This window comes from Chrysemys picta, unplaced genomic scaffold, assembly GCF_011386835.1.
Source record: "Chrysemys picta bellii isolate R12L10 unplaced genomic scaffold, ASM1138683v2 scaf80, whole genome shotgun sequence".
Classification (NCBI taxonomy): domain Eukaryota; kingdom Metazoa; phylum Chordata; order Testudines; family Emydidae; genus Chrysemys; species Chrysemys picta.
In genome coordinates, this window is record NW_027052787.1 from 77,501 (window position 1) to 82,500 (window position 5,000).

Consider the following 5,000-nt stretch of genomic DNA (forward strand, 5'->3'; position numbering starts at 1 on the left):
TCCCTCCGGGGGGCGCCGACACTCGGAGCTCGGCTCCCGGCCGCTGCGGGGCCCGTGAGCTAAGAGCCGGGAAAAGCGGGCCGTCTCGGCGGAGGGCCGGGTGCTGGCCTCCGCCCTCAAACGGGCCCGCTCCCCCCCTCCCACGCCGGGCAGGGTCGGGTACAATACTCGGATTGATCCCCTAGGCTGAGCTCCGGTTCTCACAGGCTCTGAAAAACCTGTCCTCAGAAATCTCCTCACACAATCCTCGAAAGGCAGGTCGAAAAAGCCAAAGCCCCGCCTTCGGCGGTACGAAACTGGAACCGGGCGCCACCTCGTGGTTCCCTCGGTCGGCCGAGACGGCGTGGGGCGACCCCTTCCGGACATCCGCGAGACGACCGGCCGTCAGGTCAACCCATTCGCTCCAAAGGGGTTGACCTGGTGGCCGAGAGGGGACTTTGAAAATTTTTCGGACTTGGAAAACTTTTTTTTTTTTTTTTTCCCCCCAGCCCGCTTCCTCCGGGTTGACCCGGTGGCCGAGCGTCTCGCCGTCCCCGGACGCGGCGAGGGACTGCCTCCCGGCCGTCAGGATCGGGCCCACGGAAGTCTGATTTTAAAAAAAATTGGCCGACGCCACCGCGGAGGGCTACCCGAGCACCCCGGGCCCCGGAGCCGGAAAAGGGAAAAAAAGGATCGGGCCCACTAGAGACATGGACCCGGCCGCCAAGCAGGCCGCCCTGGGCTGACCCTCCCCGGCCGCAGCGAGGGACTGCCTCCCGGCCGACAGGATCGGGCCCCTGGAAGTCTGGGGGTGGGGGGGGGAAATCGCCCCACGCCTCCGAGGAGGGCTGCCCGGGCGGGCCTGGCCCCGGAGCTCGAAAAAAAAAAAAAAGGATCGGGCCCACTAGAGACATGGACCAGGCCGCCCTGGGCTCACCCTCCCCGGCCGCAGCGAGGGACTGCCTCCCGGCCGACTGGATCGGGCCCCTGGAAGTCTGGAAAAAAGACTGGAACCTGACGCCTCCGAGGAGGGGGCGCCCAGGGAAGGAGGGAGATCCGGGTTGACCTGGTGACCGGACGGGAAAGAGGCCACCGGGCGTCCCCCCCCTTAAAACCTAGGGATTGACCTGGTGGCCGGAAAGCGAACCGGCCAGCAGGTGAACCCTTTCGATTCCACGGGTTGACCTGGTGCCCGGGAAGCGAACCGGCCAGCAGGTGAACCCGTTCGATTCCACGGGTTGACCTGGTGCCCGGGAGGGGACTCTGAAAATTTTTCAGCCCTTTCGACTCGGGGTTGACCTGGTGGCCGAGAGGGGACTCGCACGGCAGGCAAGCCGCCCTGGGCTCACCCTCCCCGGCCGCAGCGAGGGACTGCCACCCGGCCGACTGGATCGGGCCCCTGGAAGTCTGGAAAAAAGAATGGAACCTGACGCCTCCGAGGAGGGGGCGCCCAGGGAAGGAGGGAGATCCGGGTTGACCTGGTGACCGGACGGGAAAGAGGCCACCGGGCGTCCCCCCCCCCTTAAAACCTAGGGGTTGACCTGGTGGCCGGAAAGCGAACCGGCCAGCAGGTGAACCCTTTCGATTCCACGGGTTGACCTGGTGGCCGGAAAGCGAACCGGCCAGCAGGTGAACCCGTTCGATTCCACGGGTTGACCTGGTGCCCGGGAGGGGACTCTGAAAATTTTTCAGCCCTTTCGACTCGGGGTTGACCTGGTGGCCGAGAGGGGACTCGCACGGCAGGCAAGCCGCCCTGGGCTGACCCTCCCCGGCCGCAGCGAGGGACTGCCTCCCGGCCGACAGGATCGGGCCCCTGGAAGTCTGGGGGGGGGGGGAAATCGCCCCACGCCTCCGAGGAGGGCTGCCCGGGCGGGCCTGGCCCCGGAGCTCGAAAAAAAAAAAAAGGATCGGGCCCACTAGAGACATGGACCAGGCCGCCCTGGGCTCACCCTCCCCGGCCGCAGCGAGGGACTGCCTCCCGGCCGACTGGATCGGGCCCCTGGAAGTCTGGGGGGGGGGGAAATGGAACCTGACGCCTCCGAGGAGGGGACGCCCAGGGAAGGAGGGAGATCCGGGTTGACCTGGTGACCGGACGGGAAAGAGGCCACCGGGCGTGCCCCCGTTAAAACCCCTAGGGGTTGACCTGGTGGCCGGAAAGCAAACCGGCCAGCAGGTGAACCCTTTCGATTCCACGGGTTGACCTGGTGCCCGGGAAGCGAACCGGCCAGCAGGTGAACCCGTCCGATTCCACGGGTTGACCTGGTGCCCGGGAGGGGACTCTGAAAATTTTTCAGCCCTTTCGACTCGGGGTTGACCTGGTGGCCGAGAGGGGCCTCGCACGGCAGGCAAGCCGCCCTGGGCTCACCCTCCCCGGCCGCAGCGAGGGACTGCCCCTCCCCACCCCCCGGCTGACAGGATCGGGCGCACTGGAAGTCCGGGACAGTATTTTCCCCGACGCCGGGGAGGGCGGGCGGAGGGGCTCTGGCGGCCAGCCCGGGCCCCGGAGCTCGAAAAGGAAAAAAGGACCGGGCCCGCGAGAGACGGGGGCCCTGCCGCAGGGGGGGGGGGCAGTCCGACCGGGGCTCACCGTGCGGCAGGCCCGGGCGTCGGCAGGGGAAAGCGGGCGAGGAGGCGCGGGGCCGGGTGCCTACGGCCATACCGGACCGAACGCCCCCGATCCCGTCCGATCTCGGAAGGTAAACCGTCCCGGGCCTGGCTAGTACTTGGATGGGTGACCGCCTGGGAATCCCAGGTGCCGTAGGCAGCTTTTCCCGGTCCGAGTCAGCTCTCTCTCCTTTTCTGGGGGGGAAGGAGAGGGGGGGACGGGCCGGAAAGCCCCTCGTCGCTCCTGCCGAGTCGGAGGTCGCGGCCGCAGGTCACGGGTCTGGGCGCCTGGGGTCCGGCTCCCCACCCACCCGGCTTCCTCCGCGGAGGACCCCCCCCGGGGCCACCGAAGCCGCTGGGGGAGACCCCGGGCATGGGGCGGACTGGCCCGGACCCTCCCGGCCGCCGGCCCGCAGGTCCGCCCCGAATCCCCCCCCGCGGCCACCCAGGCCAGGCCTGGCCAGGCGGGACGGACGGCGGGTGTCCAGCGCCCAGCGGCTTCCTCCAGCGGGGACCCACGGACCCCAAAGCCGCAGGGGGAGGCCCCGGGCCCGGGACGGACTCGCTCGGACCCCCTGCGCCCGGCCGCCGGCCCGCGGGACCGCCCCGAATCCCCCCGCGGCCACCCAGGCCAGGCCTGGCCAGGCGGGACGGACGGCGGGTGTCCAGCGCCCAGCGGCTTCCTCCAGCGGGGACCCACGGACCCCAAAGCCGCAGGGGGAGGCCCCGGGCCCGGGACCGACTCGCTCGGCCCCCCCGCCTCCCCTGCGCCCGGCCCCCGGCCCGCGGGACCGCCCCGAATCCCCCCGCGGCCACCCAGGCCAGGCCTGGCCTGGCGGGACGGACGGCGGGTGTCCAGCTCCCAGTGGCTTCCTCCAGCGGGGACCCACGGACCCCAAAGCCGCAGGGGGAGGCCCCGGGCCCGGGACGGACTCGCTCGGCCCCCCCGCCTCCCCTGCGCCCGGCCCCCGGCCCGCGGGACCGCCCCGAATCCCCCCGCGGCCATCCAGGCCAGGCCTGGCCTGGCGGGCCGGTGTGCGGCTCCCCCGGGCTTCCTCCCCCGACGACCCGCGCCCCCCTGAGCCGCAGGCGGAGACCCCGGCCCCGGGGCGGACCGGCCCGGGCTCGCTCGAGCCCCCTGCGCCCGGCCCGCAGGACCGCCCCCCCGAATCCCCCGGGAGAGGCCCGGCCTGCACGCCACTGACGACCCGCGGCCCCCAAAGTCGCAGCAGGCGCCCCCCCCCCGGTTAGCCCCGTCTCGCTCCGCGCCCCCCGCCCCTCGCTGCCGGGACCGGGCGCCGCCCCAGAGTCAGCCGCAGCCGGCCGGCCTGAGAGCTGCCCTCCTGTGGACGACGGTGAGTTTACCTTGATACTAACCGGCCGTCAGCCAGGTCAACCCCATTGCTAGACTGGGGTGGACCTGGTGGCCGAGTGGGGACTTGGAACATTTGACAGCTGCTTCCCGGGGCTTGACCGGTTGTCCTGAACGCCCCCCACCCCCAGCCCCAGCCCCCGGCTCCTGCTCCCCTCTCCCCAGCCTCGGTGCTCCGCTCCCTGCCTCGGAGGCTGCCTCTCTGCGGCGCCTGCATCGCCTCCGAGGACGCGCACCCTCCGGAGGCTGGACGTAAACCCACCACTGCCGCTGACCCGGCTCTCCGAGGGACGACTGTGAGGCCTCCCCCCCCCCCCCACCCCCGGACCGCCCTGGGGACGACTGCTAAGCCTCCCCCACCGGACCGCCCGGGGCAAGACTGCTAAGCCTCCCTCCCACACACACACACACACTGTCGGGGGAGGACTATTAAGCTTTCCCCCTGGAGCGCCCGGGGCGGACGACTGTTAAGCCTGCCCCCGGAGTCCTCGGGGGAGGACTATTAAGCTTTCCCCCCTGGAGCGCCCGGGGGGGGGACGACTATTAAGCCTGGCCCCCGGAGTCCTCGGGGGACGACTATTAAGCCTCCCCCGGACCTGCTCCCTCTCGACTATTAAGCCCCCCCTCTGCGGTCCTCAGCACCACTGCCGCGCTGCCCTGGGAGTGGGGTGACATCCGGTCCGGAAAGCAAACCGGCCACCAGGTCAACCCGTCGAATCCAATGGGTTGACCTGGTGGCCGGAAAGCAAACCGGCCGCCAGGTCAACCCAGTAGATTCAGCGGGTTGACCTGGTGGCCGAACGGGGACTTTGAAAATTTGACAGCCGCTTCCCGGGGGTTGACCTGTTGTCCCGGTGGGGACTTTGAACATTTGACAGCCGCCTCCCAGGGCTTGACCTGTTGTCCCGGGGGGACTTTGAACATTTGACAGCCGCTTCCCGGGGCTTGATCGGTTGTCCTGAACGCCCCCCCCACCCACCCACCCCAGCCCCCGGCTCCTGCTCCCCTCTCCCCAGCCTCGGTGCTCCGCTCCTTGCCTCAGAGG

The 5,000-nt window shown here is 70.5% G+C and overlaps 1 non-coding gene across 1 annotated transcript; it reads left to right on the forward strand.

The window, feature by feature from the left end:
* The first annotated feature begins 2,624 nt into the window (after positions 1-2,624).
* Positions 2,625-2,743, forward strand: LOC135977928 (5S ribosomal RNA). Its single transcript, XR_010595349.1, has one exon. It is a non-coding gene; the product is annotated as a 5S ribosomal RNA (ribosomal RNA).
* The last annotated feature ends 2,257 nt before the right edge of the window (positions 2,744-5,000 follow it).